General features: G+C 47.7%; 1 protein-coding gene across 5 annotated transcripts in view; it reads left to right on the top strand.

The window, feature by feature from the left end:
- The first annotated feature begins 18,751 nt into the window (after positions 1-18,751).
- Positions 18,752-22,193, top strand: part of BOC (BOC cell adhesion associated, oncogene regulated) — a 77,854-nt gene continuing 74,412 nt past the window's right edge. For 3 of the 5 annotated variants that reach the window (XM_089331651.1, XM_002716699.6, XM_008266939.5), the window contains exon 1: positions 18,753-19,230. The gene's annotated coding sequence lies outside the window, so the exon portion shown is untranslated. Of the gene's footprint in view, positions 19,231-19,759; positions 19,783-22,193 lie in introns of those variants that run through there. The other 2 variants (XM_008266938.5, XM_089331652.1) reach the window with 2 other exon arrangements.

Consider the following 22,193-nt stretch of genomic DNA (forward strand, 5'->3'; position numbering starts at 1 on the left):
CATCAGAAAATCCATAAATAACAGCTGGATAAAGCTTTGTGGACGCTCAACTTGGCAGGCAGAAGTGCTCAGTGAAGGAAGCTTAGTAAGTGTGTGGAGAGGACAAGATCTGGAAGGCAGAGGGACTGAGCAGTGAAATACACGCCGAATTCGTAGAATTGAGAATTTATTGAATGGGACTCAATTTACACTTCCCAGAGAGTCTGATTCAGCAGCTCTGAGGTCCAGCAAGAGGCCTCTGCATGTTACACACACAGAGACATTTTATTTTGTCACAGGTGGTCTGCCCACCACGCTTCAGGAAGCACGCACGCAGAGGTATAGGAGGCAGGGTGGTGAGCAGTGTGATGTGAGCATGCAGAAAAGTGAGGCCGGGGTTGGCCAAGAAAAGTCTGGAGTCTGTCCAGGAGGGAGGCTGTGCAGGGTTTCCAAGCAGGGGCAGCAGCGGGGCTGGGTCTGTGATGGAAATCAAGTGTTCTTCCTAATGCTCAGCTCATTCTCTCTTTGCTTCTACTCCATTAGATATCACGGCCTCAAGGATGCTGCACAAATACCGTGCCGCTGAAGCGTCTGGGTTTTGTAGGCTCCAGAGTTGCAGCTACTAGCAGAATGTGAAGTTCACCGGCTGCATGGAGAGGATTAATTAGGTAAAAAGGCAGTTGCACACATAAGTGGGTGTCCACACCCTGGTCTGGCCTGGTGTTTTGGTGCACTCATTCAGGCATACAATACTCTCTTCAGTTCTAAGCGCCACCTCTTGAAACAAGTTAAAAAGCGAGTTCCAAGTGAGATGTCCAAGTGCTATGTTTTATACAGACTAATGATCAACAGGCTTCTGTTTTTATGGACCTGGCAACCAGACGAAGCTCACATTGCTAAAGACACTATAGAAAAGAATCTCTGTGTCAAACATCTGAGTGCGTGGCCAAGTGCTGAAAAAATAGGGTTTAAGTTTTTGAAAAGATTTATTGTTTTACTGGAATTGTTTCTAAAAATGTATGCCTTGTGAGTTTTTTTTTTTTACATTAAAATGCCATATGTTTCATTGTGTTGGGACAATGAAATTAACATTCAGAATATGTTTCACTCTTTAAAATCACTTTCACATGAAATTTCTCCTTTGGTTCTCACAATAGTCTAGTGAGCTAGGAATTATCATTATTCCCAATTTATAGATAGAAAAACAAAATGTAAGCTTAGTAATTTGTTTAACTCTAAGCTGGTGTTGTGGTACAGTGGGCTAAATGCTGCCAGCAATGCCAGCATCCTATATCAGAGTGCCAGTTGGAGTCCTGGCTGCTCCACTTCCAATCAAACTCCCTGGGAACACAGCAAATTATGGCCCAAGTGCTTGGGCACCTGCCGCCTACATGGGAGACCCAGATGGAGCTCCAGGCTCCTTGCTTCAGCCTGGACCAACGCTGACTGTTGCAGCCATTTGGAGAGTGAAACAGTGGGTGGAAGGTCTCTCTTTCTCTTCCTCTTCCTCTTTCTCTCTGTCTCTGTCTCTTTCTCTGTCATTCTGCCTTTCTAAAACACAGATCTTTAGGAAAGAAGGAAGGAAAGAAGGAGGAAAGGAAGGAAGGAAAAGCCACACAATTGGAAATTGGGGTGCAAGATCTTCATGTCCCAAGATCTATAATTGCTAGAGGAATCCTTGCTATCAGTGGGAATGCACTAAGGTCAGAGGTCACCTTCACTTCTCAACAGTATGTAATTGCCTCAGCAGGTTGTTCAAACGTCCTTGACAGGGTGGGTGTTTGGCCTAGCAGTTTATATGACAATTAGGACTCCCACATCCCGTGTCAGAGTGCATGGGTTTGACACCTGGCTCCACTCCTGACTCCTGCTTCCTGCTAATGCAAACTCTGAGAAGCAGCTGCAACAGCCGAAGTGACTGAGCTCCTGCTATCCATGTGGGAGACCTGGATTGAGTCTCCCACTCTCAGCTTTGGCCCCAGCGAGGGGCCTGTTGTGGGACTTGGGGAGTGAATCAGCAGATGGAAGCTTTCCATCTCTGTCTCTCAAATAATAAAATTTTTTTAATTTAAAAATATCCTTGATACAGAGGGAGGTGGATGGGGTTATGGGCACCATGTCCAGTTGAAGGTTGACTAAACTATAGAATTAGTGATGGTGAGAAAATCACATACTGAGATTGCCAGTCCAGTATTTTGTACTACAATTAGTTCCCAAATTCACAAGTATGATTATCTGAAGGGATGTGTCTATCTTAATGTGTCTAAGAAGTTATACGGCAAGCAGAACGCAGTGTTTCGTCATCCCACAGATGCATGTGACAGAGCTACTTGAGCTCTTCCCACAGAAGGAGGTGATGCCACTCAACAACCTGGCCCTGCAGGCCACGAACATGGACACCTTCACTGTGGCGAGACGCTGTTCAACATTTGGACCAAAAAGACTAACCCTTGTGTTATTTCCATGCTCAGTGAAGACAGTTCTGGGGTTTGACTCCTCTATGTAAGATGTGTGGGTGGAGGAGTTGCGGACATATTGTGGTAGAGGGTTAAGTGGTGATGTGGGACCACCTGCATCCCACTGTGGAGTGCCCCATTAGAGTCCCAGCTCCTCCACTTCCAATCCAGCTTCCTGCTAATGCACGTGGGAAAGCAACTGTTGATGACCGAAATACTTATGTCCCTGCCATCCACATGGGAGACCTGGATCCAGTTCCAGGTTTCTGGCTTTGGCTTCTCCTAGCCTTAGCTGTAGCTGGCAGCATTTGGAGAGGGAAACAGCAGGACAGATCTCTCTCACTGTCTCTCCCTCCATCTCTGTCATTCTGCCTTGTAAATAAATAAATCATTTTTTAAAAAAGATGCCTGTGAGGCCTCTGACAGACAGGCTTCCGAACTCTCCAGGTGATCCTCAACATGGCCCCTGGCCAAGCAAACACATTACATTCTCTTTCCAAATACCCAGAGCCAGGCCTGCAAGAAGTCTTCAAGCTCCGGAACAGTCCTTTGCACTTGACAGGGCCAGCATTAGCCCGTGCCTGTTTGACTGAGCCTCTCATTTAAAATGAGAAACAGTGATTTCTCTGCCATACTTTTCTTTCTTTAAAAAGGAAACCCAAAGCTTCCACCTCCCTGCTGTGTCGAGCCAGGCTGGCCCCTCTTCTGTTCCCACACTGCATTTTGTTCTCACTCAGGGAATTGGCCTTTGCTCTTCTTTCCTCTCCCCATTTACCTGCATAGTCCCCACTCAGTTCTGTTTTCAACTTCATCCTTTAAGTAATTTTAGGCTTACAGGAAAATCACAAATATACAGTGACTTATCATAGACCCTTTACTCAGCTCCCTCTGTTGTTATCATCTTGGAAAACCAAGTTCAATAACCCAAGCCAAGAAATGAACATTATTACAATACTACCAACAACTGATGGACTTAATTTGATATCACCAGTTTTTCACTCACATCTTCTTCTGTGGTAGGATCTGACCCAGGATCCTAGAGTGAAGTCAATTGTCAGTTCTCTTTAGTCTTCTCAAGCTGTGCCAGTCCCTCCTATTGACCTGACACACTTGAGGAGTATTGGTCAGTCATTTTGCAGAATGTTTTGCAATTTTGGTCTGTGTGATGTTTTCCATTGTGAGACATGGATACCACCAAGGTGATGGACCCTTCTCAGAGCATCACAATGTCAGTCTGCCTTATTAGTAGTGATGCTAATATTGATAGCTCAATTAAGGTGGTATTTGGTGGAGTTCTTCACAATAAAGGAAATTTTGAGAAAATTGGTTTAATGGGGGCCAGTGCTGTGGTTTAGTGGGTAAAGTTGCAGCCTGCAGTGCCAGCGTCCCAAATAGGCACCGGTTCTAGTCCCAGCTGCTCCACTTCTGATCCAGCTCTCTGCTATGGCCTGGGAAAGCAGTAGAAGATGGTCCAAGTGCTTGGGCCCCTGCACAGCGTGGGAGACTGGGAAGAAGCTCCTGGCTCCTGGTTTGAATTGGTGCAGCTCCAACCTTTGCGGCCAATTGGGGAGTAAACCAGCAGATGGAAGACCTCTCTCTCTTTGCCTCTCTCCTTCTCTCTCTGTTTAACTCTGATTTTCAAATAAACAAATAAATATTTTAAAAAGATTGGCTCAATGAATATCATGAACTTATATTTCAGACTATGCAAATACCCATTTGTCCTTAAACTTTCACCCACTAATTATGGTATTCATCAATGGATCTTGGCCTGAAAAACTGTTGCTATGACGTTCTAGTAAATATTTCCTATTTCCCTAACTCCTTCTAAATTTACTATTTAAAATTCTTCTGTAAAGAAGAGTTGCTCCTTCTACCTTATTTGTTTATTCAATTATTTATTTACATCAGTGTGCATTCATGAGTGTTTATTAAGTTTTTTTGGGTTATAATCCTATACAATTGCTATTTATTTTGTTGTTGTTCCACCTTTGGCTACAGATTGGCTCTTTTGCTCTTTCAACATCTCCCCCCAAGCATTTTTTTTTTTGGCTACTTCCTTGCTTTTGTAGCAATGAAACATACTCTTGGCTCATTTTGTATTTTTCTCACCCCAGCCCTGGAGTCAAACACCTTTTCCAAAATACATAATTATTTTTATTGGAGAATGGTACCAAAAAAGGGAAGATCTGAGTAAAAGGTATGCTCACTGATACTAGTGTGTCATTTTTTTTAAAAAAAAGATTTATTTTATTTATTTGAAAGACAGAGTTACAGAGAGAGGTAGAGACAGAGAGAGAGGTCTTCCATCTACTGGTTCACTCCCCAGATGGCTGCAACGGCCAGAGCTGCGCCGATCTGAAGCCAGGGGTCAGGATCTTCTTCTGGGTCTCCCACTCGGGTGCAGGGGCCCAAGGATTTGGGCCATCTTCTACTGTTATCCCAGGCCATAGCAGAGAGCTGGATTGGAAGTGGAGCAACTGGGACTAGAACAAGTACCCATATGGGATGCTGCTGCTTCAGGCCAGAGCTTTAAACCACGGCGCCACAGCACCGGCCCCAGGGTGTCATTATTTTTAGGCCTTCATAGCAGATAAAATTAAGAAATAGATGCATAACTAGAGCATACTAGGTACATACACACCTACATTTTTGTATCTTCCATATATTTTATAATTTATTTCTTTTCATTTTATTTGAAAGGCAAAGAGACACAAATCTTCCATCTACTGGTTCACTCTCCAAAAGCCCACAGCAGCCAAGCATGGGCCAGGCTGAAGCCAGGAGCCCAGAACTCACTCTGGTTCTCCCATATGTATGATAGGGACCCAATTATTTGAGCCATCACCTGCTGCCTCCCATGGTGAGCAACAGCAGGAAACTGAATGAGAAGTAGAGGCAGGACTCAATCCCAGGCACTCCAATACGCAGTGTGGGTTTCCCAAGTGGCACCTTAACCTGCTGTGCCAAAGCATCCACCCGCTGTGTGCACTGTTTGTTTAGCTTCACAGTCTCTAGTCAAAGTACTGTTTCCAAAATAACTTTAATTAAGTATTCTCTTCCTTATCCCCTACATTGTGATGACATTATTCATCTGTAATATGAATAGGTTTCATTGTTACAGTTCATATTCAATTTTGGGCCTTTCTCCCATTCTCATTGATTTTTAAAAATTAACATGTTATAAAATTCTCTCTGTGGGGTACAGTGCTATGAATCTTGACACATGGAAGTTATAATACAATTTTAAGTTGTTTTTCTAAGTCCATAAAACTGAATTTTTTTTCTTGTATATCTTTAGCCTTTTCTATAATTTTCAAAGAGCCTTATGATGATTTTATGAACTGGTTTGGTCCAAGTAGAGAAGTGTCAGCATCTCTGTGTTTCACAGGAAGAACCCCCAAGTAAAGGGACCACACTGAGTCTGCATAAAGCAACCACTCAAATTGGGCAAATTATTATCTTCCATCACTCAAGCCACTCAGGCCTGCATAATCAATGGGCTTGGCTGCCAGTCTGTATTGATTGCTTTTGTTTTTAGATTTATTTATTCACTTGAAAGGCAGCATTACAGACTGGGGAGGACAGAGAAAGAGATCTTTCCTCCGCTGGTTCACTCCCCAAATGGCTGCAATGGCCAGAGCTGGGTTGATCAGAAGCTAGGAGAAAGGAGCTTCTTCAGGGTCTCTAACATGGGTACAGAGCCAAGCACTTGAACTATCTTCCACTACTTTCCCAAATACACTAGCAGGGAGCTGGATTGGAAGCAGAGCAGCCAGGACTCAAACCTGTGCCTATACGGGATGCTGCAGGCAGTGGCTTTACCTGCTACACTGCAGTGCCAGCCCCATACATTGGCTCTTAATAGATCAGACAGTTGATGGGGGGTGAGGGCATATAGAACACGACTGGGCAAGAAAGTACTACAGGGTGGCAGCCAGACAGTTCTTCCTCCCTTCTGGCCTTTTCTTTACCTGTCCAGCAAACATCTACTCATTCCAGATGTTGCACGAGACATTAGAATGATAATGGTGATAAAAAGCCAGATCCTGGCTTCACGAATTTCACATCGGGTAGGGAACATTAAAGACAGTCCACAAGTGAATGGCATCCCCTCAACTGAGAAACAGGATAGCCTGATATACTTAATTATAGAACACTGCAGTGGGTGCTTTGATAAAGAGAAACACCGAGTGATATGGGTCCTCAGATAGCAGGTGCATGCCCATCATGTGCTGGGAAGGTATGGTAGCTAAGCAGACCTGGGGGAGCTAACAATTAGGTTAAGTTTTGCAGGACAAGTAGGTGTTTGGTGAAAAGGCAATAAAGGTGACCCAAGCCAGGGCATGCCACGTACACAAGGCCTAAAGGCATGAGTGATCTGGAACATTCCAAAGAACTTCTGTATAGTCAGGCAAAGTACAGGGTCAGAGGCGGGGAATGTCTGGGGACCACACTGCAGAGTGCTTGGCAGGGACCAATGTGAAGGTTTCATGTGCTGTGCTAAGGAGGTCGGTTTCATACTCAAGGTGGTCCAGGAGGAGGACTAAGACTCATCAACTTTGCCATTCCCTCAGGGATCAGGAAATAGACCAGGGATGGAGGCTGAAGGGCAGTAGGAAGATTAATCAAGAGGGTTCCGTAATGTTCCGTGTGAGAGATGGTGAAAGTCTGGAGTTGGGCATTTGCAGAAAGGACTGGTACTGCGAGGAGCTATGGAGAGTTTTGGGACGTGGCAGTGTAGGATGCAGTGACCCTCCAGTGTGAAGTGTATAGAAGAAGGTGTCAAGTATGAGCCCCAAGTTTTTCTCCCAGACAGCTAGATTGCTGTGATGTTACTAAGGCAGTTTAAGACTATTTATTATTATTATTTTATTTATTTGAAAGAGTTACAGAGAGAGGTAGATCCAGAGAGAGAGGGAGAGATATTCCATTGGCTAGTTCACTCCCCAAATGGCCACAATGGCCAGAGCTGAGCTGAGCCAGGAACCAGGAGCTTCCCCCAGGACTCCCATATGGGTGCAGGGGCCCAAGGACTTGGGCCATCTTCTACTGCTTTCCCAGGCCACAGTAGAGAGCTGGATCGGAAGAGGAGCAGCTGAGACTTGAACCAGCGCCCATATGGGATGCCGGCACTGCAGGCTGGGGCTTTAACCCACTGCGCCAGAGCACCGGCCCCTAAGACTAATTTTAAACATCAAACCATAAGAGAGAAGCAGATTCTTTTTCTTTTAAATACGGAGGGCTTTGCTCATATCACATTCCCGGAGGAGGGTCACGTAACGGAAAGTTGTGTTCTCAGTCTTACTGGTAAAGAGAGGAGAAGATCCTAGTCCCAGGAAGAAGAGGTAGCAGATTCAGGTACTTTGGGTCTCGGGTACTTAGTGGGGCAGCGTCGTGGGTGAGCGGGCAGTGCAGATGCAGAGCCATGCACAAAGGGCAACAGAGCATGCGCAAGGGGCTTGGTCCTGCCCCCCACTGCCTTCCTCCTCCCTGGGACAGGTGTTTGCCCCTTCTGATCCCTGCCCCATGACCCCTAGTGGGGCCTGAGTGTAAGTGTAGGATGAGTCAGGGTAAGGCACATACCCACTCGACCTCAAGGATGGACAAAGGAGTGGCTGTGTCCACCCTGGGTTGTGTCCTCCATGTATCCAGTGATTGGCAGTATCCCTTCCCCTAGCATGTCTTGGTGAGGATGTTGCAAACTGTTAGGGGTCACCTGTCTTCTGTGGGTTGTTAGAAAGGGATATTGACTTCTCTTCTTCTGACTGGGAGGCTACATTTTAGTTTTGCCCCCTAAGCTCAGGTAGGCCATCCTGGGTGTGCTGCTGACTGATGGCAGCAAGGGGTGGATGGCATCATTCCATCTCAATATGTGTCCACCAGCAAACTGGATTCCTTCGTGTGCTGTGAGAAGAGCAACAAGACTTCCTACAAAGGGTCTCAAAGGCTTCAAAGGGATGAATCCAGCTGCCATACTTGACTCCTATTGCCATAAGCTTTCTGGGAGATTCTGAAGTCCTTGTTGTATGTGATCAGCTGGGTGTGGTCCTGACTCCTGCTGCTGGAGGCATTTAGAGGCCGGGCTACACAGATACAATAAGCCATGAATCGTTGTTTCTTATCTGGTTTAAAAAAATACATGTTAAATATGCTCGTAACCATTTTTAAGTGTATAGTTCAATAATGTTAACTATCTTCACTGAGGCCGGTATTGTGGCTTAGTGGGTAAAGCTGCTGCCTGCAACACCAGCATCCTGTATGGGTGCCAGTTCAGGTTCCTGCTAGTTTACTTCCAATCCAGCTCCCTGCTAATGCACCTGGGAAAGCAGCAGAAGATGGCCTGAGCGCTTGGGCCCTTCCTATCCACATGCTTTCCCAGGCACATTAGCAGGGGGCCAGATGAAAAGTGGAGTAGCTGTTTGGTCAAAGCGCCACCCATATAAGATGCCAGCATTGCAGGCAGCAGCTTAACCCGCTATGCCACAACTCTGACCCTAACTGAGATAGTTCTACCATACACTGGTTCACTCCTCAAATGCCCTCAACAGCTGAGGCTGAGCCAGGCCAAAGCCAGGATCCAGGAACTCAATCAGAATCTCCCCATGTGGGTATCAGTGACCCAACTAACTTGAGCCATTTGCTGCTGCCTCCCAGAGTTAACATTATCAGGAAGCTTAAATCTGAAGTGGAACTAGAACTTAAACCCAGGCACTCCAATATGGAATGGGGGTCCCTCAAGAGGCATCTTAGTGGGGCCAGCGCTGTGGTGCAGTAGGTTAAAGCCCTGGCCCAAACCGCTGGCATCCCATATGGGTGCCGATTCTAGCCCTGGCTGCTTCACTTCCAATCCAGCTCTCTGCAGGGGCCTGGGAAAGCAGTATAAGGTGGCCCAAGTCCTTGGGCCCCTGCACCCAGGTGGGAGACCCAGAAGAAGCTCCTGGCTCCTGACTTCGGATTGGCTCAGCTCTGGCCATTACAGCCATGTGGGGAGTGAACCAGTGGACGGAAGACCTCTAGCTCTGTCTCTACCTCTCTCTGTAACTCTGTCTTTGAAATAAATAAAAATAAATCTAAAAAAAAAAAAAAAAAGATCTTAGCTGCTACATCTAATACCTGTTCCCCAAGCCATTTTTTAAAATATACAGCTTCTCACAAATCAGTATGCATGGAAAACTGGTAAAATCTGAATAAGATTGGTGATAGGATCAATGTCAACTGAGTAAGATCTTTTCCTATAGTTATATGAGACATTGAATTGCATTTAGGGGAAAACTGGGTGAAAGGGATACAGAATGTCTCCATATTATTTCTTACAACTTACATGACTTATAATTATCTGAAAATAAAAAGAAAAAACAAAACAGTTAAGTCCGTCATATGTTATCACTTCAAACATACCATTAGCATCTAAATGCAAAATACTATATAATAGTTACACAGCTTTAGATCTAAGACAAACCAGTCTTCACTTGCTCTAGGCAAGGTTCTGGCTTTGGTTTAAAAACTATGACTCCACATCAAGTCCAGTGCCAGTTGTTGGTATCCTGTCAACATTCCAGGCCACACTGATCCTTTAACTGCTATAACAAGGATATTTGCTTTTATTAATCTTTCTAATTTATCTAATTGATATACCATACTGGGCACCTACCATGTACCAGGTGTCATGCCAAACACTGAGAGTAAAAAGCTGAAACAGATCATCCTTGTACTGAAGATATTCCAGACAAAAAAGAAAAGAGACAGATTCACAAGTACCGCTATAATACCATGATAGATGCAAGAAATTGACAAGAGCCGGGATCCAGGAGATGGCAGGTGGAGTTGGGGAGCTGGGGAGGGGAGGCCCAGGCAAGTCTTCCCAGAAGATGCAATGTCAGAATCAGTAGCAGTCAGATGAGTAGAAAAGAGACAGACGGAGAGAAAGTGAGCAGACAGGAAAGCATGATAAAGTGTGAAGCTTTGAGGAAGGGCCAGGAGTTGGGGAGCACAAGACAGAGGTGTGTGGGCCACTGGGGACCAGCCTGGCAAGGTGAGCTGGACCATGGCAGGGAGTACTTGCTCCCTATGTCAAAGGAAGTGGGGACCCTTCAATAAAGGCGGGGATGTGACTGACTCCATGGTCTTCATCCCTCCCCCATCAGGAAGGACAAGGCTTACAAATTTTTGAAAAAAAGTAATCAGGAATCAGCAGACCCCGTGATGAATTTTCTTAGTCCTCCCTTATCCCAGGCTGAAGTTCAAAAGCAAGGCATCGCTGACAGTAGGCCCTCCAAGCCTCAAACAATTCCATTTCCTGCCTAAGGAACTGAACCAATAAAAGGCAAAGAAGATAAAACCGAATCTGAATGGGATAGGTGGCAGGGAGGCTCCTGGGACACTGGCATCTGTCTTCCTTTCAACTCCCCTCCCCTCCTTGTGGCTCTGCCCAGAGGTCCCCGGACTCTTTCCAACCCCCATGCAAACATGTCAGCTAGCCAGCCCTCCCTCTACAACCAGGAGAATGGCATAGCTGGAGACTCTTTGCTAGATTCTGCCTGTTTGTGCAGGACCGAAAAAAAGGGGGTAGGGTGGAGTAGAGTGGCGCATAACTAGTTATCTGTGGCTGTGGCCAAAAGTCCCAGTGAATCTCCAGCACCTTGGGAAGGGAAAAGAAAAGAATATATTTGGAGCAAGACAAGCCAGCAGACTACCTGTCTGTAAGCTCTCGCACTGGTAGCTCTGGCATTAGTCTGCTCTGCTGTGTCTCAGGAACTCCATGGAAGCATCCCGTGGCTAAAACCCCTACAGGATGTGTGAGAAACTCCTTCCCTCTTAACTGGCTGACTGAGCAAATTTAACGGGGGCTGTTACCCACTGAGTTTGGTATCCAAGCTCTGAGGTCCAGTTCTCTTTGAGTTTTTCTTTCATCTGGAGTCTCTCGCCCCTGCCCCTCTGTGCTGCAGCCCACACAATATCAAACAGCTGGAGTCTGGGCCTCTCCAGAATCTGTTTCTCAGCCTAACACAGGAGAGGGGTGGGGGAAGAACAGATGGAGGGAGCTGCCAAAGGTGGGGCTTTCATGTGGGACTCAGTGGGGGCTGTGATTGGTTCGGTGGATTTGATATCTCAGTGGAACTTGGTCAACAGACAGATTGGGGCTTAAGGAGTGTGCAAACTCAAGCACACAGGATGGGACTCACAAATGGCCTTGGATCACCCCATTTCCCATTTCTCTATCCCAGATTCACCTTTGGTCCAAATCTTTTCTAATATAATTATCATCTACTGAGTATTTACAAAGGATTATATTTATACTACATATAACAGGCATGGCAATCAGAACAAACACTAGTCATAAACAGCAGGCTTAGGACCCACTTAGGGTTACATGGGAGATCTCTTTTGTATGTATATTATTTGTAATTTTCCAAGCTCACACAGCTTATCTAAGATTGATTTGCCTCAATTCCACATTGTTACCCCCATCCCTCCACCCCAAATGTCATGCTCCCCAAAGGGTATCCTTAACTAAAGGCAGCCTCTTGGGGATGCAGAGACTAATCCTTTAAAGTCAACAGAATACACAGCCAATAGGAATGCCTGAGCTGGCAGCCTGGGGCTAGAGAAGTCAGTCCCGGCCAGCTCAACTTGTATGAGGAATAGATAGATGGCAATGTGCCAGCCTCACCTGTAATTCTGCCTGAACCATGCAATTTAGGGTTTAATTATATACTGTCTTGCATTGTTTACTAATTGTTGCATGGGTCAATCTTATACTTTCATTCATCATTTTTCATTCAGTGAACAGAAATTTTAGAGCGATGAGGCACATTCCCTTTCTAGCAGAGAGAAGCAGGACAAGTCTGATAACTAGTTAATGGCCTGACAAAGAGCAAATGAGGGCTGGTTTTCCTAGTTATACATCAATGAATTAAATTCTGCATATATTTTGAAAATTTAGTGGGATACAGCCTTAATGAATAAAAAATTATTTATGCACCAGCTAGAATTTTAAACTAAGAAGTTGGGTTCATAAATATTTTACTTCTAGTATATCTTATGGAAGATAAGACACCTTTATCCAAATATTGGCTTTGAGAATAGGAATGTGTACAAAAGCCAATTTACTAATTACTGATCTATGAATTTTGATATGTGGCCTTTAATATTAAACCAGACATCAGAATTCTATGTTCTTGAGGCAGACAATCTGCGGGCTGTTCTACTAGTTACAATCAATAAATTATATTAGCTTTTCTAAATGTACTTGGATGCTCATTTAAAAAATACGCGCGCGCGCGCGCACACACACACACACACTCCTTGGAGAGCCCATAAAAGAGCACTGAATGGCTTGACAGAATTCAGGCATCTTCTAACTATGCCTTTCTTTCTCCCAGAAGTAGCTTCTAACTCATGAAACAGTTGGGGGCGGGGGGGCACGGCGGTGCTGTGGCGCAGTGGGTTAGAGCCCTGGCCTGAAGCACCAGCATCTCACATGGGCACCGGTTCTAGTCCCGGCTGCTCCTCCTCTGATCCAGCTCTCTGCTATGGCCTAGGAAAGAAATAGAAGATGGCCCAAGTCCTTGGGCCCCTGCACCCGCGTGGGAGACCCAGAAGCAGCTCCTGGCTTCTGTCTCCGGATTGGTGCAGCTCTGACCGTTGTAGCCATCTGGGGAGTGAACCAGTGGATGGAAGACCTCTTTCTCTCTCTCTACCTCTCTCTGTAACTCTTTCAAATACATAAAATAAATATTTTTAAAAAAGAAGAAGAAGAACAGTTGTGGGGAAGCAGTGTGTTGCACTAGAAAAGGTTCGGGTTTTGGAATCAGTACTGCCACTTTGTTGTTGAGGATTTCAAGAGTACGTAATGGGTCCCAGGGTTGTAGCCTAGCATCGTTTTAAGTCCTGGCTGCTCCTCCTCTTCTTCTTCCTCATTTTTTTTCTTCTTCTTTTTTTAAAAGATTTTATTTTATTTGAGAGGCAGAGTTAGAAAGAGAGAGGGAGAGACAGAGAGAGGTCTTCCATCTACTGATTCGCTCCCCCAAACTGCTGCCATGGCTGGAGCAGAGCCCATCTGAAGCCAGGAACCAGGAGCTTCATCTGGGTCTCCCACCTGGGTGCAGGGGCCCAAGAGCTTGGGCCATCCTCCACTGCTTTCCCAGGCCACAGAGAGAGAGCTGGATTGGAAGAGGCGCCCATATGGGATGCCAGTGCCACAGGCAGAGGTCTAGCCTACTAATCACATCATTGGCTCCCTGCTAATGCACCTGGGAAAGCAGTGGAGGATGGCACAAGTGCTTAGGCTCCTGCACCCATGTGGGAGACCCAGATGAAACTTCTGGCTTTGGCCTGGCATAGCCCTGGCTGTTGTGGCCATTTGGGGGAGTGAACCAGCAGGTGGAAGATCTCTCTCTCTCTCTCTCTCTCTCTGTCTTTTCCTCTCTGTAGCTCTGCCTTTCAAATAAATAAATGTTTTTTTTTAAAGAGTACTTAATGTTCCTTCTCTATAACTGGGAATAATTAAAACCACAGCAAAGGGTTATTGTCGGGTACACACAGAATTTAGCACAGAAACTGGGAGAAGCAGGAACCAGTATTAGCTTACTTCTCAGAGGGGTATCAGAACAGTTAAATAAGATCGCAGAGACAGCTGAGTTCACAGAGTAAGCATCTGTTGTCCAACTTGTCCCGCTTGAGTACTGTCTCCACCAAAGTGCCTACCAGGCAGTCGTTTGCCTTATCTAGTCTGAGCAATCATGCAAAATGGATAATTCGATCAAGTCTCCACTTGGGCCTTGTGTTTAATGACCTCATTGTTGTTTTTTTATTAAAATAATCCAAGAGATGGAAATACACACTGGAACCACTGGAGGACAATTTTGTAATACAAACCAAAGCTTAGAGACTGTTGTGTCCTATCCATTGATCCAAAACTCCACCTCAGGGGAATAATCAGTGAGCTGCGGGGCAGTATAACAAAACTGAAAACAATGCAAATTATGATGATGAAAGGATGGTTGAGTGAACAGCAATTTCTCTCTTCAATGGAGTGGTAGATAGCTGTCAAGTCACACATTGACAGAGAACCAGTGACGAAGAGAAAATATGAGTGATGACGCCAGGATGACCAGGGGAGGGGGCCAGGAGACCGGGAAGGAGAGTATTGGCCTAGAAGTTAAGATATCCCTGTCTCATATCAGAAGGCCTGCATTTGATTCCTGGCTCTGGCTCCCAATTCCAACTTCCTGCCAGTGCAGATCCTGGGAGGTAGCAGGTGATGGTTCAAGCCATTGGTTCCCTGACACCTATGTGGGAGACCCAGGTTGAGAGCTGGGCTCCTGGCTCTCACTCCCTGCATAGTCTCAGCAGTTGTGGGCATTTGGGAGAATGAACTAACAGACAGGAGTTCTGTCTACCTGTCTGTTGGTCTAATATTTTTTAAAAAAGCTAAATAACAGGGGGCCGGCACTGTGGTGTAGTGGGTAAAGCTGCCGCCTGCAGTGTCAATATCCCATATGCACACTGGCTTGAGACCCGGCTGCTCCATTTCCAATCCAGCTCTCTGCTATAGCCTGGGAAAGCAATAGGAGATGGTCCAAATGGTTGGGCCCCTGCACCCACCCAGGACCCAGGATCTGGGTCCTGGCTCCTGCCTTTGGATTCGCCCAACTCCGGCCATTGTGGCCATTTTGGGAGTGGACCAGCGGATGGAAGATCTCTCTCTCTCTCTCTCTGCCTCTGTCTCTCTGTAACTCTGCCTTTCAAAATAATAAATAAATAAATCTTAAAAAGTTGCATAATAGCCTGTGTATACAATACACCAATAGACCCAATTTTTTAAAATATGAAATTGCTAGGTAAGTCAGTGCAGAAAGTGGCTCCTGCCTGAATTATCAAATGCATAAGAAAAACAGTATAAAATATTGAATAAATATGCCCTCTTTATGTTGCCCTTGAAACATTTCCCGATTTTGATTCAAATAGAATTATAAACTCGGTGGAGACAAAGTACTTGTATTGTGTTTGTATTGCTAGGAAAGAAAAAACAAAAAAGAAAAATGGCTAGAAAAAACCAGCACACTATGTTAACAGTGCTATGATTAGGTAGCAGGTTCGAGGTGATTGTTTTTTACTTTCTTTGTGGGCTTTTTTTTTTTTTTTTTTGTATTTTCTAAATGTCTTCAATGTGCAAGTTTTATAATCAGGATGACAGATTTATAGTAACACAGAGGGAAAATCATCAATTCCCTGCTTCTTTTTGTCTTGACCTGGTAGTTTTCTCTGTATAATCATTTCTAGAGGTCCCTTCCAACCCAGGAGCTCCCTGTCCACAAGGCAGAGGCGAGTACCTGCGGCACACCGAGGAGACAGCAACAACCTCGCATTTCCCTCGCTGGATTCCTTTCTGTTGACTCTGCACAGCCTAGTAACACAGGGACTTGTATAGACCTACAGTCTCTGCTCACTCCCCTGTGTCTCCCTGTCTAGCATAATAAATTAATGTCATGATCACTTCCATACTAAATGCTTCCTTTGGTGGAGGTCCATAAAATCTCCAAGAAAGCAAAATGCCAGAGATAAATCATTGTAAAGAAGGAAGAGTAGCAAAAAAAAAAAAAAAAAAAAAAAAAAAAAAAAGCACCGTACTGAGCCCAGACTCCAACCAAGTGTTTTGAGATGTCTGGGGGTGTAGGATGGGTATGTGCAAAGAGGGATACTAATGGAAAGTGGAGAGGTGAATTAGGCAAGGAACACGCTCCAGGCAAAAGGGAGTGGGGAGAGAGTTCAGAGACGCATTGTTCTTACTGGAGTAGTAATAATAAACACAATCACATTAATACAGAGAGCCATAAAAACAATAAACATGCCCGAGGTGCCAACAGAACTCAAGCCTTTGGATTAAGCTGCGATCTGCGTTCTGTCTAAGCTACGGGAAAAGTGAGTAACCACAGTGATCCGCCTGTGGTAGAGGGAGGCAGAAGGCTGCTGGGTCGTTTTCCTGGCTAACGGGTGGGTAAGGACAACTCCTGCTCTGATGTGTTGATTCAGAGCCCAGGGCTGTGTGGACCTGAGGATCAGAGTGGAGGGAAAGACAATGTGGAAGGCTAGGAGATGTCTTTGAGATGTTCAGCAAGAAACAGCTGTTTACAGGACTACAGCAGAATCCACGTGAGAAGCTCACACCTCTGGTTCTCATTAGAATCCTACCACTGGGGGCGGAAGCTCTGGTGTAGCCGGTAAAGCTGCTGCCTGCGGTTCCGGCTGCTCCACTTCTGATCCAGCTTTCTGCTATGGCCTGCAAAAGCCGTGGAAGATGGTCCCAGTCCTTGGGCCTCTACACCAGCGTAGGGGACCCAGAAGAAGCTCCTGGCTCCTGGCTTCTGATGGACCCAGCTTCTGCCATTGCAGCCATTTGGGGGGTGAACCAGCAGATGGAAGACCTTTCTCTCTGCCTCTGCCTCTCTGTAACTCTGCCTTTCAAATAAATAAATAAATCTTTAAAAAATCCTACCACTGTCCGTGGGAATGGGACTTGAAATCCCCTTGGGAAGGCAGAAAGTTGGAGGACAGTGGAACACTGGCTGGCCCACTCCTCCTGGGGAATTAAGAGTTCTGACCACCAGAGTGGTCCCCAGGCTTTGCAGCCAAACAAATCACCATGGAAATCGGCTGCTGCCTCAACTACCAAATGCAAAAATATAGAATAAAATTCCTTTGTGTACCCTTCTAAAACATCTTTTGGTTCAGATTCTATTAGAATCAGGTACCTTGCCTAAAGTGTGGATTTTTACTAAAGCAACAAAGCAGCTGAACACAAAGCCAGGGCCCAGCAGGCTCAGGTGACTTTCTCAGAGCCACAGTGGGTTCCTGACTCCCAGCAAAGCTATCCTGCCGCAGAGGGGAGACAGCACCACCGGCACAGGGCCTCACCACTGCGGCACACGCTCCAAGTTCACTACCTACAAAAGGCTGCACCCTCCTGGGTTTCCATCTCCTGGGCTGCAGTGTGGGGACATGGGCTGACTGATCCCTCACAGTCTATGTTTCTCCCCTAAAGAATAAACCGGAAGCCCAACTTGCCACCCACTCACCATGTGCCTGGCTTCTCAATACCCTGGAAGAAGTGGTTTAAAAAAGTGGTCTTGGGGGCCCGCACTGTAGGATAGTGGGCTAAGCCTCTACCTGCATCGCCAGCATCCCATATGGGTGCTGGTTCTAATCCCTGCTGCTCCTCTTCTGACCCAGCTCCCTGCATACGGCCTGGGAAAGCAGGAGATGGTCCAAGTGCTTGGACCTCTGCACCCATGTGAGAGACCCAGAGGAAGCTCCCGGCTTCAGATCTGCTCAGCTCCAGCTGTTGTGGCCATTTGGGGAGTGAACCAGCAGATGGAAGACTTTCTGTCTCTCCCTCTCTTTGTAACTCTGTCAGATAAATAAATCTTAAAAAAAAAAAAAAAATTGGTTTTGGACAGGCAACAAGGGCCTTACCTGAGAAGGTGCTAGAGAGGCAGATTCTCAGGCCTATCCCAGACCTACTATTGAATCAGAGGCTGGGGGTGGGAGGGCGCAGTGATCTGCATTTAAGCAAGTCTTCCTGGGAGTGCCGCTGCGGTCCAAGTTTGAGAACCACTGCTTGGGAAGTTGCCTAACCAACACGGAGGTAGTTAACTTTTCTCTGCCGCCACTAACACGCACACGCACCTCAGCCCTGCTCCTAGTCTCTACCCCCTCCCCCTTCTCCTTGCTGCTCCATCCCGGGATGATGAATGGAGGTCAGGGCGCTGTCAGCAGAGGACAAACCCTCCCGTGACCCAGTGGGTCCGGAGATGCCGATGGGGCTTCCCCGAGCCCGATTTTCTGGGTTTACCCACTGCCCCACTCTTTGAGTGGGTGTGGGTTTGTGTGTGTGTGTGTGAGAGAGTGGTGCGGTAATTTAATGACAGCAAATTTGATTTGAGTATTACCCAAAAGTTTGTTTGCAGACGAAGGAGGAGACCATTGCTAGGTGGGTGTTAGAATAAGGCTTGAGGAGAGGAGGGAGGGGCAGCATCAGTGAGAGGGAGGCTCGGAGGTGAAGCTAAAGAAAAGGAGGCGTTCAAAGGAGTCCCTGGCCTTGGGAAAGGCAGAGGACGGCGCTGTAATGCGGGGAGGAAAAACACGCAGGACAGCGCGGGTCTAAGGTGCAGCCGAGAGAAAGTGGGGGAACTGCCCTAGAGTTTGGGAGACTTTTTTTTTCCAGCTTCCTTTCCAAGACATTTTCTCTGCTCCCTTTTGCTCCTCCCCCCTCCTCCCCACCTCCTCTGCTCCCCCTCCTCCTCCTCGTCGAGCCGTAATGGGAGGCTCCTAGGCAGGAGAAGCAAAAGGAGGAATTGTTTGCGAGTTCAGTCATCCAAAAAAGCTTCTTCCATATGGAGGGACCGGGTGCGCTGGGCGCGCCGTGCCCTGCCTCGTCCTCCCGCTGCCTCCGCCGCCGCCGCCGCGGCGCCCGCTTCCTGCCGCAGGGACCCTGAGCCCCGGGGCCGCGGTGTCAGCCGCCGCGCGCGCACACGCGCGCTCACACACGCGCACTCACCCGCCGCAGCCACGCGCGCCCGCACGCGCCCTCCCTCCTCGGCCGGCAACTTCTCGGCCGGCAGCTCCTTTGTTGCGCCCGCTGCAGCCGCTCTCCCTCCCGGGTGGCGCGTCCCCGGTGTCACCGTGCGTGTCGCGTGTCCGCGCCGCGCGGGGCTGGGTGGCTCTCTCCGCGCCCACCAGGCTGGCCCCCCGGGCCCGGGCTGGTCTTGCCCGGGCGCGGGCTGCACCAGAGGTGAGTCACGTCGCTGAAGTTTGTTTTCTTTTCATAAAAAGTTGTGTTTATTTGTTGGTTTGGGGAAGGGCAAGAGAGGCCGGCAGCCGCAGGCCGGGCGAAGCCGAGCGGCGGCTGCAGGACGCGCGGCGGCGGGCGCGGGTCGGAGCGCTCGGCCGGCCGGCTCGGGCTCGGCGGCTGCGGCCGAGGCGGGGTTGCCGCGTCTCGTTCCGTGGCCGTGCGGCGTGGCGGGGCCCTGGTTGTCCAACACCCCCCGGCCCTCGCTTCCAGAGCGGTTCCCGGCAGCTTCTGGGGTGGAAGAAGGGCTCGGGCAGCCTCCCCAACTTCTCCCAAAGGTTGACACTGGCGCCCCGGCTCCTCGCAGCCACGGGCGTCGGCAAACAGAGAACCACTGGAAGAGCCTGTGGCCTCTTCGGGGCTACGGGGTCACCAGGGTTGGTGTTTTATTGTAAAGCAAACGGTCCGATGAGGGACCGCGCGCACCGGGCGCTCAGCAACGCATCGCTAGTTGGAGGGGCAGAGGGGCGAGGCCGAAGTGGAGCGTCCGGAGGTGTGAGTGGGGCTGGGGCAGCGGCTAGAGAGACGCGCGCGGGCGTGAGTGTGAGCGAGCCTGAGCTTCCTGCTGCGCTCCTGGACTTTCCCTGTAACTGTGAGAAGCCGGGGCAGTGCAGCCGGGACAAGTGGGATGGGGCTGTGGCGCGGGCCAGCGACCCAGGGAGAATTTGCTTGCAGGGTTTCTGAAGGCTGTGCTGGACTTCGCAGGTGCTGCCTGTTAGTTTTGCTTTCCCAGGTGATCCACAGAATTTTTGAGGGGTTGGGAGGCAGGCCGATCTGGGAGGGGCTTCCGGAGCCGCGGGGATTGGTTTTGTTTAGAGGATGGGGATGGCAGTGGCTGGTACTTGTCTTCCTCCAGAGATGTGGCAGTGAAGCTAAGAATACCGAAACCACACACTAGCAATCCCAAACAGGCACTTTCTGGGTGTGGTGGGGTGTTCTGCCGCTCCCCCCATTCCTTCTTTGCAAGTTTAAATGGGTTCACATCAGTTTCTGACCCAGAGTTACCTTCTTGCGTGGCCAGCGTGAAGAGTGTATTTTGGTTGCTGGCCCCTGTGCCACCTCCAAGAGCCCTGTACCCAGCTGCTTTGTTGCCCAGAATTCTGCCAATACTGACCGTTTGCTGCATGTGTGTTTTAAAAGTCTTGAATGTGCAAACATTTCTGATTTATTCCACCTCTGGGCCCTAAACAGGCAGCCCAGCTCTGTGGTGGGTTTTTTTTTTTTTTCATCCGTTTGGTTACAGCCAGTAAATCCATCCATGTCTATTTTCTCAAGGGCGGCATGGAAAATATTAGAACACAGTGTTGTTGGCAGAGGTGGGGGGCTGGAGTACGCATACATCTGGGTGACCTGTTTTCCAAACTTAAAGAGAATCTGAGGAAAGAGGTTGGCCATTTTGAGGTGTGTAACAGGTTTCCCAGGAACATTTCTGAGGTCTTATAATTGGCACTTTTTAATGGTCCTGTAATTGAAACCGAGAAGGTTCCCATGGTAATCTTGAAGCACCTTGGGGCCAGGGGGACAGAGGCGGGGGGTGGGGGCAGATAGCGGTGGGGTTGCCACTTTCCTGCCACGTGAGTTTTCGAACTGAGTTTATGCAAAGAGGTAAAAATGAACTGTGGCAGCATGGGCTCCCTGTGCCACTTGTGCGACATTGCCTGCCCCCATAGAGATGTGTGACCCCGAACTTGGCCATTCTGGGGACTGGAGACCATCCCTAGGCTACTGCATCTGGAAGTCTGGGGACTGAGGTAACGGCCCAAGCCACAGGCTCTTGGCTTTACTTGGAAGAGGAGGTTGATGGAGGCCAGCATGGTCGAGTCCACGACCACAACCAGCATGGGGGAGAAATGTAGAAAGGAGCCTGCTTAGCTGCTCATTAATTGGTCAGCCAACTCATGATAAGGAGTGTGATTTATGTTCCTTTCCATCGTTCCTCCACATGGGGCCAGAGGTTTTTGCTCTCTTTAAAGTGCTTTTTCAAGTGTTTGGGATCCCAGCTCTCTTCAGCAACTCGGCCGGCCAGTCGTTTCCAAGGCCCGGGCATGAATAGGAGACTTTACTCCTGAAATAATTCAGTCGACTGGCCTACAGGCCCCCAGGGCATAGGAAGGGAGGGCCAGAAGTGAGCCCAGTGATCACAGTGTCCCAGGGGCCCGCAGGGGGTCTGGGTTCAGATTTCAGCAGTCACTGATATGGTGAATGAATTAAGGGTTTATCTCTCTGAGTCTTTTCAAGCTACAACAGAAGACTCAAGTGCGCCAGATAATTGCTATCCAGTACTTTGTGGCCTCTGAATAAGAAAGTATTAACCTGGCACCAAACGATATTATAAATTGGAGTTGTCTTTCTTCCTCTGAACTTTAAGCCCCCTGGCTATGTGGGGAGGTACAGGAGAGGGGAAGGGAAAGGAAACTCTGGGAGGGAGAGGGAAGAAAGTGATGTGCTTCATTTAGGAAAATCTCTTTAACTGTGTAATGTGCTTGGCTTCTTTTCCATCTCTGTACTTAAGCTAAGCAAACGTTGATAGTACATTGGACCAAGCTGGGAACTTTCTTGTACAGGGAGAATGAGTTTTCTGGGTCAGAATGCCCCTTCCTCTCATTTGTATTTATAGCAAAGGCATCTACTACTGATTTTTAAGACGTTTGAAAATCAATCACAATTTCGTACTATAACGTGGCTTATTTTTGCTCAGCCATGTGCAAATATAGTTTTTACTTAGTTGTGATACAGTCTCTTTGACAGTCCCAAACAAAGTCTATCATTGACTGAAAGCTCACGAAGAACAGATATCCAGCCACTTTGCTGTTGGGGGGAACAGTCAGATCCTAAGTGGCAACCACATGGAGCTTTCCATGTAGTATTTGTACAATTTATGAGGCTGAATCAAATATTTGGGCTGG

The sequence above is a fragment of the Oryctolagus cuniculus genome, chromosome 4 (assembly GCF_051225735.1).
Source record: "Oryctolagus cuniculus isolate XC-2025 breed Fujian yellow rabbit chromosome 4, ASM5122573v1, whole genome shotgun sequence".
Taxonomy (NCBI): Eukaryota; Metazoa; Chordata; class Mammalia; order Lagomorpha; family Leporidae; genus Oryctolagus; species Oryctolagus cuniculus.